This window comes from Hylobates moloch, unplaced genomic scaffold (genome assembly GCF_009828535.3).
Source record: "Hylobates moloch isolate HMO894 unplaced genomic scaffold, HMol_V3 SCAFFOLD_6, whole genome shotgun sequence".
NCBI classification, from domain to species: domain Eukaryota; kingdom Metazoa; phylum Chordata; class Mammalia; order Primates; family Hylobatidae; genus Hylobates; species Hylobates moloch.
This window is the reverse complement of record NW_026652281.1, coordinates 59238302-59252222: the sequence shown is the minus strand read 5'-3', so window position 1 is coordinate 59252222 and position 13921 is coordinate 59238302. Positions and strand designations below refer to the sequence as shown.

At 35.7% G+C, this 13921-nt stretch overlaps 1 long non-coding RNA gene across 1 annotated transcript in view; it reads left to right on the top strand.

The window, feature by feature from the left end:
* Window positions 1-13290, top strand: part of LOC116471015 (uncharacterized) — a 68208-nt gene extending 54918 nt beyond the window's left edge. Inside the window, exon 3 of the long non-coding RNA XR_009214102.1 lies at window positions 12882-13290. This is a non-coding gene — a long non-coding RNA (uncharacterized LOC116471015). The remainder of the gene's footprint in view (window positions 1-12881) is intronic.
* Window positions 13291-13921: the final 631 nt, after the last annotated feature.

The following is a 13921-nucleotide window of genomic DNA, read 5'->3' as shown; positions in this document are numbered from 1 at the left end:
GCTGGTCTCAAACTCTTGACCTCAGCAGATCTGCCCACTTTGGCCTCCCAAAGTGCTGGGATTACAGGTGTGAGCCACCGTGCCCAGCCTCTGTTTACGTTTTAATATGGCTACTAGAAAAATTGAAATTACTTATGTAGCTTGCATATACTTCTATTGCTACTACAGGCACCTCATTCAGTATTTTTCCAGAAAAATAAAGGGAAGAAAGAAAGGAGGGAGAACTGGTTATAGAGTTTGAAACAAAATATTAATCCTTCAATTAGAGTGTGTCTCAGTTTTATCTATCATTTTAAAAATTCCATTCCATAAAAAAATCTTTCAGTACCTAATATTTATAAGGGGGGGTCCTAAACATTATGTTGAGCACAGCTTTGATGAGAGGGGAAAAGGATCCTAACAGAAGGAGAGAATATCTTTTCTGGGGTTCTTGAACCATATTTACTTGGAAGGAAGCATAAAAAAGAAAGATTCTCTCATTAGACTTTGAAGGATCTCTTTTAAAGGAACCATAATTAGGCTAATCCCACCCACATGAAGGAGGACCTTGGCTGAGGACAGATGAATGAAACACATTAAGGAGTAGCTATGTGAAAAACACAGCGGGAAGTAAGGATAAGTAGGAATAATGTTGAAAAAGTAATGAACCATGAGATCTCTATAATGGTCTTTTAATAGATACATTGTTCAATAACACTGATGTGCACTAGGTTAGTTATAACTGACTACAATTGATTTCATGAGCTTTATGGCCAATGAGCATCTAGTTCTTAAAGAAAGGAATGAACCTACTGTTGTCACTTAGAACACCCTCTACTAATTACTGCTACAGATTCGAGTCTGTGAAAATATTAATATTTTTACAACAGTTTTCTAAACTTAGAGATCAACAAAGGAAAACTGAACGACTCTAGCAATTCTTCAAGGTTTGAGCCCAAGGAGTAAAACACATTTATGTGATATCTGAAATGAAATTCCACTTTGAAAATTCTAGATCTATTTGAAATCTGTCATTTTAAAATTAATCACTGTTTTCCTTTAATACAGTCTGTGTAAAGAATCCCAGTTCACTTCTGAACAGTTCTCCTGCCTTCCCAGATACATGGAAATTCACTACTGTTGCTGACAAACAAAATGCCACAAGATTTGTCATACAAATCACATTATAAGAGGTTCCAAAAACTTGACAACGTTGACAGTTGTTTTCAGCAAATGGCTGCTTTACTCTGTACTGTCAATGTTGATGTCCTTGTGCACATGTAAAAGAGCAATGTGATTAAGGCAAGCTTGTCCACGCTATATCTGAGCCAAGTTTTCCGTCTCCGCGTGGCACTGAAAGATTGCTCAGCTGTTGCAGATAAGGCAGGAATAGCTAGCAGATTTCTGCCATTTAAAAAAAAAAAAAACATTCTCTGGGCATGCATTTCTGTAGGAATTTACCAACATCTGCTGCTGACCTAAAGTTTTCTATAGAAGTGGCGTATTTAATTTATAGAAGTAATTCACAATGGTATTGGTCAAGACTTATTTCCTTAGGAAATAATGAATTGAATTCACCAAGAAAAGATGGGTTGAAATTTAATATCATTTATAGTCTCTAAATTGTTATTGGAGCTTCAGGCATCATACTTGTTTGGACTATCCTAAATTTATTTTCTGCATGTTCTCTAAATTATATTTCAGCAGAGAAACTTTTTAGAAAAAAGAATAAAGAGCTAAGAGATTTTGATGATTCCACAGAAGGCCTACACTTCACACTTATCTTTTTTTTTATAGGCTCTTTGAAAAATGTTTGATTTTTGGAAGCTAATTTATTCTGGAAGAATTTTGTAGTTAAATTTCAGTGTGATTTAAAATTGTCATATGTGCTATCCTCAGAAGAACATACAGGATTTAGGTATTTCCTATAGTCAAGGTAACTTTTGATAACCTTGGATTACTTTTTTTTTTTTTTTGGACGTCAGTATATTTACCATCTTAATGACCATTTTTCATTTCAGAAATTTGTCCTCTGTCTGTATCAGTTTTTAATTGTTTCTTTTGAAATATGATGCTCTTCAGGTAAAAATACAAAACTTAAGCTAGTTCTGGCAATTCAAACCAGCCTCGTGGTAATGCATTTGTTATTTGATTCATCTATTCTTATTCTTGGTCACCTTCTAGTACAGCTGCATGCATTAAGTGTCTGACTTGTCTTTGAAAATCTTAAGCCACATTCTTTGGAACAGTTGCTTCAAGTTGGTTGAAATTCTCTGTGGCACTTTTTTCCATTCACAGGAGCCAACAGCCACCATAGCAGACACATAGTTTCCAAGAACTTAGGCATGGTTCATGATTCCTGAATCTCAACAATTTCTTGTAGGAATTGGAATGCCACGTAAGGTGTCAGAAACCTTTGTGCTTTAAATTATAATTTTAAAAGTATACGTTTATACTGTAAAGTTAATTTGGCATATGTAATTTTAAAATATTTTCATTTTTGTAACTAGCAGAAGAACATAATTTGAAAACCTACTAATAAAAAAATTAATCCAATGGCCATGAGTGTGTAATTATCTTAAAATATTAGATAAAAAATTCTCTTAGGAAAAGTTCAGGACGAAAAGAGAGTTGAACTAGAAAAGGTGGTTGCTTTTATAAAACAACTCTTTATTGTCTAATCTAGATTCACATTTTCCTGTGAACACCTTTAGGTTGTACTAAAAATACTGCAATTGAAAGTTCAAATTTTAAGTCTCAAATTACTGCCTTTCAGATCCATTGAGGCATCTAAAAAATGGGTCAAGGTAACAATGCATAATTTGAAAAGTTAGCAAAAAGTTGCTAGTATAAAAAATGAAAATCTATGTAATTGTGATAACCTTAAACTCCTGTCTTATTAACATTGCTCCATTTAACATTTTAGGAAACAAAAATTCTTGTGAAACATTTGCCACAGCTAGCTTCTTTATTTTTACAGAGCCAGGGGAGAAGAAAGGAGAATTTCTCAGAGTATTTAGACCCTCTGATTAAGCAACTGATTAAAAAAAATGAGTGGCTTATAAAAAAAGAGTCAGAGTAAATACAGAAAATCAAAATGTATATCAATAGATAAGAGCATGCAGACAGGAAAAACATGGATATGCTTTGTTTTTTAGCTACTAGTTTTCATTTTCACAAATTTTTATTTTGTAAACTTTCGTTAGAGTTATATTGATAATGACATTTTGCTCTTGATAACAGCTTATAGACTGGAAATAAGATAATAATGTACCACTTAGGACATTTGTGAAGTTCTGGTCTTCGCCCTATTTTTAATTTTAATTTTGTTTTTAATTCCAAAAGTTTGTAATCTGTCTAGACCTCAGATCTTCTCACTACCAATATCTTCCCAAGGTTTTGGTTTAATCAGTCGATAGACAAAGGCAAAGAGTGTGGGGGAAATAAAACCACTATTTGGGTATACAGTTTAAAAAGAAATTCCTTTTCTTGAGTATACCCAATAATCATGTTTTTTTAATAAACGTTTTGAATTTACCTCCTGACACAGTATTTTCAAGAAGTGAGGATAAGTTGTTCTTCGTGAACTCAGGAAATATCAGAAATATATTATGTAACTATTAGTTTGGTACAAACCTACTTGCTGTTTTTGTCATTACTTTCCATGGTAAAAACTGCAATTACGTCTGCACCAACCTAATAGCTCAAATAAATGTACTTCTCTTTATCCTATTATTCTGCAAAATCATAAAACTCCAGTTTGCAAGGTGACTGGATTTACTGGAGAGTGTGAAGCCTTCTCATTTGCTTTTGAACTTTCTCATGATGCTGAGAATTTCCTGAGACAAAAGTGATGTTATCAATCATACAAAAAATACTTACATGAAAGTTTTATTGTATATTCCTGGGATGTGCAAGATGAAATCTCTTTTACTGAATATTTCTAGAGTTGGGAAATATTTTACTGGTTGATTGGTTTCTATATGATTTAGCTATGCTGCAAAGTACTAGTCGGGGTATGGCAATGAAATCAGGTTTAAAATAAATAATCTGTGGACAGGAGAGTCTTTCTCTCCAGTGACCGAATCTCCTAGAATAAGTTCAGGGCCATCTGCTCTGACTGCATTTCTGGGAAATGGTAATGTGTAAGGACTTGTACAAGAAGTGCAGGTAGAAAGTAACTAAGTACAACAGAAGATTAAAAAATTGAATATTTTATTCTTTTGACAAGGTTATCAGTTATGATTAAGAAGCTACAATGGCCTGGTGTCATCTACAGGATAAAGTCTAGATTTCTCAATGTGGTGCATAAAGACTTCTTGCACTGCCTACTTTTCAGACTCTTCCACACTACTTCTTCATAGCTGTGCCAAGTTATGAATTACCACCTACTAATCATGTTATGACCATAGCTGGAATGTCTTCTGTCAGAAAATCATCTCAGTTTTATCTGCCTTAGAAACATGTATTAAATCTTTCAAGATAGGGTTCAAATGACATATCTTTGATGAAATACTCCCTGAACATCCAAGGACATTAGTAGGTCTTTCACTTTATCCCTGTTTTTGGCATTTATGCATACTGTGTTACACTGTATAGTACTTAAAGATATGCTTATCTTCCATGCTAGGCTGTGAGCCTTTTGAGTATAGGGATTATATCGAATCCATTTGTGTATTCCTTGGACTTTGCATAGTGCCTGGTTTATGATAGGGTGCTATGTAAATGTTTGTTACAGGAGATGTAACTTTGTAGAATATCTGCGCCCCCAGCTTCGATCATTATGGAGAGTCCACCTGTCATCAGAGTCTCTCATATCAGGCATGTTGAGAAATCTATTTACAAATGAAATGCTCTTCATGCATATCATTGACATTCAAGAGCCCTTACAAGGTTCATTTACCTTAAATGATGTATTTATCCTCTTGTGCAGTTTAGTTTGTGGGGCTGGAATCATTGCTTTTAGCATCACACTTCATATAGAAAAGCTAATTTGGGTACATTGCAACTTATAAAGAAGTAGCAGAACCATATGCCCACCATTTTTATTTAAAAGTATTCCATGCAATTCAGAACTAAAGTTTGTAGAGAAAATTATCAACAAAGCCTAAAATACTAATACCTCATATAACAAGTGGTCAATTTCAAGCCTGACACTATATCTAGGAATCCAGAAATAATGAGAAAAGCCTAAAAATGCAAAGGAAAAATAGTTCACAATATCGATAATGGTAAAAGAGCCCTTTATTCTTCTACCCAGACAGAGCCTATTCTTATTCTACATGTAGTTCTAACAGGCTTTTGTTTGTTTGTTTCTATGTTTTTAGAAGATTAAAGGGGAAAATTACTCAAATTTGCAATCACAGATTACAGATTCAGGCAAATGAAAGAAACAAGACATGATAGCGGATAATATAATTTCAGAAAGTCCAAGAAAATACTATTAAAAAATAGATCAAAAGGCTTAGACTCTGGGATTATTTCAGTATAGTTCTACCTAGTCTGGCCTTACCTCCAAATTCTTTCAGACATTTCTTCCCTCTTTCTCTACCCCATCAGACCGTTTGTCTGAAGAGAGACCCTTTTGTCTCTCTTCTCTCAAGATTCTTTTCCTGGAATCTGTTCTGTTAAATACATACCATCCTATTTCTCGAACTCTTAGTGTGACCTTTAGAGGTGAGCATACATGAAGATCCAAGCACAGGGTAAAAATATGAATTTAGCATTTGGGGACATCACTAATATCTCCCTGCACACATACACACACATACATTATACATATATATATAAACTCCTGCTTCTGAATTCCTGGAGCTCTCACTAGTTCCCCGTGGAGTTCCCAGACAAGCCCAGTCTTCACCTGCAATGTGGGCAACTCCAATACTTGCCCTGCCAGGCCACTGGGTGTGCCAGGTCTCAGGGCATAGTCATTCCTATCTGGCATCTTCCACTGCTGACAAATTCTGACAACCTGACTATGGAAATTTGAGGTGATGACTTTTAGAAATTCTGGATTTTGTAGCTGGATTATTGGAAATCTTCAAAGAAATTCCCAGACTGACAATGGCTTTGGAAGCTCGAGGAACAGGAAAGATTACCACAAAAACTGTAGAATTTTCACAGAAGCATTGTCTTTTAGGCTATGAATTGAAATGGAGACAATTTCCCTTACCCAATGAATGGTTCTCCCCTAAAATGCCATATTGTGACTTTCTTTACTTGTGTCACTGGTTGTCATTACCTTCCACAGACAGAATTCTTCAGGGTTGAGCGTGTGTCTCTGTACTGCTCTGCTATCCAAGATAAGAGTATGTCTGGGGATCCTGGGGCTTTACTGTGTATAGCATTGCTTTCCTGACTATGCATTTTGAACTACTAGTGTTACCGCTTTCCACTTTGTGATAATTTATTACTCTATTCCATGCTTGTGTTTTAGATCAAGCTCTTATGGTACAATTCAGGCACTTTTATGTGCATTCCTACTTGCTTAGGTAAAATTACAACACATGGCTTCATAAGTAAGATGTGTAGGTTCACGAGGGAAGGCCTGCTTCCCACCATCTCTCTCTTCCGTCTCAGTGAATTGGGTAACTAACAAAACTCTGCCATTCATCTTGGTGGCAAACATCATCTCCAAGATCCAGTAATTTCCACTGCCAGGGCTGTCGCAACTATGCTGACTATATGGCCATCACTGAGGACCAATTTAAGGCCCTTGGAGAATTAAACATTATTTTCATTATTTGTCAACTGTTTGAAATTATTCTATTTGCTCTTTGGAGTCTTCAGAGTTTGTAGTCTTCAATGAAAATACCTAAATAATACCTAAATGTTATGATTTCTCCAGCTCTTATTTTATTCCATGAAAATAGTGGATTTTATCACCAATGAGCTCTAAAGTTTCTTTCAGTTCCTCTAATTCTTTATTTTATATTGTTTTTTGTTTAAAACAAGTCTCAGGATGTTTGGTTCTGCTTCTCATTTGAGCAGTGGTGCCAAAGGGATGGCTTATCTCTCTGAGGTCATCAGTTTGGTTCCAGTCTTTATGGGGGGAGCTGATCCCACCAAGATAACCATTTGGTAATTTTTTTTTGGCATGAGTCTAAGATTTAATTATTTTAGGCTGAGCATATGGCATTGTACATAGATTTTCTTGGCTTTCTTTTTATTGTATTTCTAGATTTTTACAGACAATGGGAAGCACTGACACCTTTAAGAGGGATGTGTAATACACTCGCTAATGTTTCCTATTGTGTTTCTGAAAACCTGTGTCAGAAAATATACTGTCTCGAACTGGGAAGATTTGAGATTTTTAATTTTAAAGAACTCCATTAATATTGGTAGGTATTTTTTTCATGTTAGAGTAATTCAGAATTTCTCTAATGCATGTGACATCTAATATACATTCAGAAAAATGAAAAATCAGTGTTTAAGATGATTTTTTGGAAAAAAATTTTTGAAAATAATTCAGCAAAAATGGATTAACTTTATAAAAAATCATTCATTTCATTGGCATGAAGTAAAATGTGTCATAAATAATAGATACTCTGTTATACCTTTTTATTGATTTAAATAAAAAGGATATAGTTTAAGGAATCAATCCACCAAATAGGTACCTCATACATAGAAATTATGGAACTTGCATCTCTTAAAAATGTAATAGAGTAGAATGGAAAAGAAAAACTGTTAAGAAATGAATATATTGTGTAAAATTACTGGTAAGACTGGTAAATTCTAATTAATAAAATCTTCACAATGATGTTTCAACAAATGAACATTTACTAAATACCTGTAAAATTGGGGTAGTCAGTATGACTTCTTAAATATTAAAGATCAACTATCAAAGATATGAGAAAATGTGGATGCTTTATTTTTTTATAATATATATGCTTTGAATAAGTGCACAGAATCAGGCTTGCTATTTTGCAGTTAATAGTTTTGTAGGAAAAAACAGTCACAAGAAATGCCCATTGAGGCAAATATTAAAACTCTTAACTGAAATTAAAAATTTTTTAAGACAAACTCCTTTCTTTGCATCTGCCACTTTAACTCTATGGTGAAAGTCAATTATGTGCAAGCATTAACTTTAAACAAAACTTCTTAAGAGCATCTGGTGCATAAAGTGAAGTAAAGCTGCATGTTTTCCAGTCCGATGGCAGTAATGCATGTTCCCTAGAAAGAAGACAAGGAACAAGTTTTCAAAGAAGTGAGCTTTTGCCTGCAGTGGCTGAGATGACTCACTAATGTCACAGGGGATAATTTCATTGCAACCATTGAGAATTTTGTTATTTTCTTTCTGGGAGAAGGAATAGATGGGTTTATTTTAAGTATGGGGCAAAGGGATTGTTAGTGGCAATTCTACACAAAACTACACAAGATGTGAGCTGGACAAGAATCATTCATATTCTTAAGATAAGTTACTTCAAAATATGAGTATAATTACTCCTAAAATGTCACTTTGAGTTGTTTTATTTGTTATTTTATTTATTTATTTTTTTTGCTTTGCTTTTTTTTTTTCTTTGAAGGTAAAGGAAACACTTAAAATAATGACTGGGGTTACTGGTATTTATAGGCCAGAGTTGTCCAGCAATGCCTCTTTTCATCTTCAAATAAACAGAAAACCGTATGTAAAATAACCATTATATAGTCTGAGTACTTTAAATCTGGCTTTTATGTTTAGAATGCACCTAATATCACCTACAAAGATCAGTGCTGCTATCCTCAAGCTCCTGCTTTGCTTGAGAGTCCACAGAAGACACAGAAAACTAGGCTGCATCCTGTGCACCTAGTTCTATGCCTTTCTGTCAAGAAACTTACCTCAGGCTAATGCATGCAGAGAGACAGGTCAGACTGTGTCAAGGTTCTATGCAAACTGCCCAAGATCACTTGCGGCCCCACTGGCAGCACTGAAAGGCATTGCTGGGTTTACAGTCTCCTGAATAGCTCCAACCTGTTGTTGAGAGTCAAGCCACGATGTAGAAAGAATCGCTGCACTTTCCCAGGGCTGCTCCGCAGAGTGAGTGGCCACTAGCTCTCTTTTCCTATGACCCCAGTGCTGTTTGGGTTTGCTCTCCAGAAGAACACGTAGATGCATTTGCAGCTGGCAGAGGCACTGCTTTATTGCCTATTGTGGAATGCATGCCAAATAAAAACCATCGTGATTTGAAATCGGCAATCTTATATGCTTTTCAGGTTACTCGGATGTTCAAACACATGTAACCAACTATCAATATGAGAAATTCTCCTTTAAGCTGTTAGTGTATTACAGCCTGTGACTTTTCAACTCACAGAATGATACTCACTTCTCTATCTGTTCCATACAGAACAACTTCTTCTTTATTGCATTTAGAATGGTGTAACTGAAAGGCAATAAGGAAAGGCAATATCATCGAGTAGTTCACATTACGCTGAATTTTATTGTAGTCTGGCATTGTGAGTGAACCTTTGGAATCCTTGAAAGCAGCATAAAGGCAGAGCCTGCTTCTAATGGACTGAAGAAAAATATTCTGACATAGTGATAAGTGGGGTGACTTCTAGAAATCATGACTTGGAACGTTTTCTAGACAAGTGCTATTTCAGTTGTCCCAATGCACAGAATGATATTAAAACAGCCTGCTATAGGCCAGAACCACTAATTTTTTTTCCCTAAGGGCAGAACTTCATTTTTAAAGATATAGAATGATCCACAACTCCAAATTCCAGGTAAATTTCTTTTCTTCCGTTCTCCTTCAATTATTCTCCCAAGCTATTACATCAAAGATATTAGAATTTAGGTGCTATGATCATATTTACTTTAATATGTTTATTTTCCAATTGTAAAATGGACACTTAAGAGGTTTTTATAACTATCAAATGGCTAATTTTTAAACAATAAGTCATTTTATTGTCTTCATTCTTCTCTGCTTTTGAAATATATGCAGTTGCATATTCTTTTTTTTTTTTTTTTTTCTTTTTTTGAGACGTAGTCTTGCTCTGTTGCCCAGGCTGGAGTGCAGTGGCACGATCTCGGCTCACTGCAAGCTCCGCCTCCCAGGTTCACGCCATTCTCCTGCCTCAGCCTCCCGAGTAGCTGGGACTACAGGCTCCCGCCACCACGCCCGTCTATTTTTTTTTGTATTTTTAGTAGAGACTGGGTTTCACTGTTAGCCAGGAGGGTCTCAATCTCCTGACCTCGTGATCCACCTGCCTCGGCCTCCCAAAGTGCTGGGATTACAGGCGTGAGCCACTGCACCCGGCTGGGGTTGCATATTCTTAAGGTTTGAATTGTTTTAGAGAACTAGTATAGATGTATTTTTCACCTCCTATGAGAATTTCAGGAGCAGTAATAAAGGGCGAACCAACACAGGGACATCTCCCTGCATATTATGGTTCAAATCAGAAATGAACACTTTTTAAATATGACTGAGAGTCACAGATTTTTACAGGGTGTCAGGAAAACAATCTCCCCCTTTATTAATACAAACAGAAACTATTTTTTCCTCTTTCCTCTCCTCTCTACCACTGCCATGTTCCTGTTCTACACTTTTCCCCAACTAACCTCTTCTGTTGTTGTGCCTGGCACATAGTAGGTGCAGAGTAAATATTTGTGTGTGTGAATGAATGAAGGAAGGACGTTCAGGATACAAGAACTTCTTGGTTCACTTGAGTCAGCTGGCTGTTAGTAGTGTGTTCACTGTATAAACTGGATATGTTGTTGACAACTTTTTTTGCTCTTTGTGTGCATAAGCTAAGAATAAACAGCACTGAAGGGAAGGCAGTGCTTCATTCATCGGAGGATTACACCATCATAAACTTACCAAAGTGTACCACACAGAGCCAGTGATCACAGAAGACAGGCAACCCAGGCCCTGTCATTAAATATAGAAACCTGTCTTCACTGTTTTTATCCAGACAGACTCTCTGTGTTTTGGAAATTTCCACCACACTTCCTTTTGAGTTGCTCCTTTTCTCAAGATCTCAAGACTATTGCTTTACAAAAGTAGACTTGGTCTGGGAATCTGGTAAAACGAAGGCTATACGTTTCCTCGTCCCCCGAAGAATGTTCAGTGTTTCTTGCTGACTTTTATGTCCCTGTCTTTCATTTTGTTTTTGTTTATTGGTTGAGATTTTTTGAGTCTCTCTTCTATGAAAAGTGGTTTCTTCTAAGTGAAAGTACTTAATAATAAGAGAGTGCTCAGTTTGCAGTCAAGACTGCAAGGTGACTAGACACTGACATTCTGTTATAAGAGTTGAGCTCCATGACTAAACAGCTCCTCTTTCTCTAGAACAAATAAAAGTCTTATCATCTCATGTATGTATCTTCAATCGGACACCAATCATACATGGAACATTAGGGAGAATAGGTAAAGTTATCTGTGGTTTGCCAGAAGTGTTTCACACTCAAAGGCTCAATACTTTCACCTGTGAATCATTTTGTGTGTGTATGTGAGAGGTAGGAATAGTCAGGTAACATCTTTGTTTTGGGTTATTTAAAGGATACACCATTTAATCTTTCATACAGTACTGAAAATATTCATAACAGTTTTCTAGTTTAAAGATACTTTAATATTTAATGCAGTATTTTAATTACATTTTAAAAATATGTTTTAAAAACAAAATGTTTAAAAAATTTTTTTTAAATTTCATTCGATAGCTTTTAATATTACTAAGAATGTACTAAAATAAGAAAATGGGTGAGAATAATGGTGAAGCCATAGCAAAGGCAGAGACATGTCCTTTCTGCAGAAGTGACAACAGGGTAAGCAGGCTATGAGGACTCAGCCCTCTGAACAATCTTTGCATCCTTGAATGATCTCTAATGTTCATTAGGCTTGTGTTACAGATGCTTGTTTTCCTTACTTTCCTGTAAGGACTTACTGTAATTTAAAGTAACCAGAATATGTTCCTATTCCTTGTTACCTGAAAAAGTCAAACATACTCATGTTACACAGGTAAAATGGAATAGTACATTGTGTGAAAGTTATTGAAAGTTATTTGCAAACTGTCAAATTGTGTTCAAATATGAGGTAAGATCTGAGAAGCTTAGGATATAAGTTAGTCTCAAAACTTAAATGCTTTTCAAGGGAAAATTTATTTGGTGATTAACTAGAATTTTAGTTGCAATATGTATTCCTTGACTTTTTGAAGTAGCCTAGAGGTGGTCAGGTCTTGTAGATTACAGTAGTCCTTTACTTACTTGAATATTGATCTGGTAGTGCTGAATACTGAATACTGACAATTAAAACTCTGGCAGAAAGTGCTCTTATAAAACTTCTAGAAAATTTATTATTTTTAAAATTTTTATTATGTATTTATCGTGCGCAACATGATGGGTGCGTTTGTTTGTTTGTTTTGAGATGGAGTCTTGCTCTGTCACCCAGGCTGAAGTGCAGTGGCGCGATCTCAGCTCACTGCAACCTCCACCTCCTGGGTTCAAGCAATTCTCTGCCTCAGCCTCCCGAGTAGCTGGGATTATAGGTGCCTGCCACCACGTCAGGCTAATTTTTGTATTTTTAGTAGAGACGGGGTTTCACCATCTTGCCCAGGCTGGTCTTGAACTCTTTAGCTTGTCACCCACCCGCCTCAGCCTCCCAAAGTGCTGGAATTACAGGCACGAGCCACCGTGCCTGGCCCACAACATGATGTTTTGAAGTATACATACACTGTGGGATAGTTAAGTCTAGCTAGTTAACAAATGTGTTACCTCACGTAGTCATCATTTTTGTACTGAGAACACTTAAAATTCACCATCTTTTCATTTTTAAATAATGTAATCTATCGTCATTAACTATAGTCACCATGCTGTACAATAGATCTCTTGAACTTTTTTCTCCTATTTAATTGTAATTATATATCCTTTCATCCACAGGCATATTGATTATTATTTAGCATAAATTGTTAACAAAGGTCTTTTTCTATTTTAGAACAGATTGGAAGAACACGAAATGTTATTAGACACAGGCACAGCATAGCAGTAGAAACATCTTAACTGAGAACCTGGAACTGAAAGAGAAAGCAACCAACTGAAAGGGCAGACAAGACACATGGTTATATAACACAGCAGTGGGTATTCACAGTGATGACACAGGACAAAATAATTACATTTTCATTCTAAAAGCAATTTTTAAGGAGGCAAGGGCATTTATAAAACATTTTAGAAACTATTTAATAAAAATGGTAAAATTAAAGTGTTTGTTTATGTACCCAACAAATATTTATTTGGAAAATGCCTGTCTGGGGGCACATCTCGTTAATGAGGTGGTCCTGTGTTTAGACCTGAAGGCAGTCCTCATCCATTCTCTCAAAAGATGACCTTCTTTGTTCTTCTTATAGTCTCACCACATTTAATTTTCAGAGGTTTTGATATAAATTAAAAACATTCTTTGGTAGATTGTATTGTATGAAAACACTCTTCAAAAGCATAAGCATTGATATCTGGAATATCTGGGAAAATGTACAATAAAGACATTTCTTCTGGTCTTCCTCTGATTGTAATGTGTTCACTATTATACTGATGATGTAAGCTATGTACGTAAACCTACCCAGGCAAAATTCTGCTAAAGCCAATCCCACTACCAAACAACAACAACAACAACAACAACAACAACAACAAACCCCAAATGGCATCTGAAGAGCTTGAGAATTCCAGGAATGTGATAAAAATGTTTTTAATAATATATTGAAAAATAATTTAGTGTGTAAATAATATTTTATAGTAAATGCTTCATTTTATTCCTTCCGTATAACAACTGTCTTCTGTAATGAAAATACTTACTTGTTTGTTTAGTGTCTAAAGGTTGAGAAGGGAACTAGAATTGGCTTAAGGAGGCCCTCAGCCACCCATCACGTGACAGTATGGCCAGGAGGACTTACTGTCTGCTCTCCTCCTCTTGACATGCCTCAAACACACCAATCATTTGCACTTGGGAAATCAACCCTCAATACCAAATTGCTCCTGCCAACA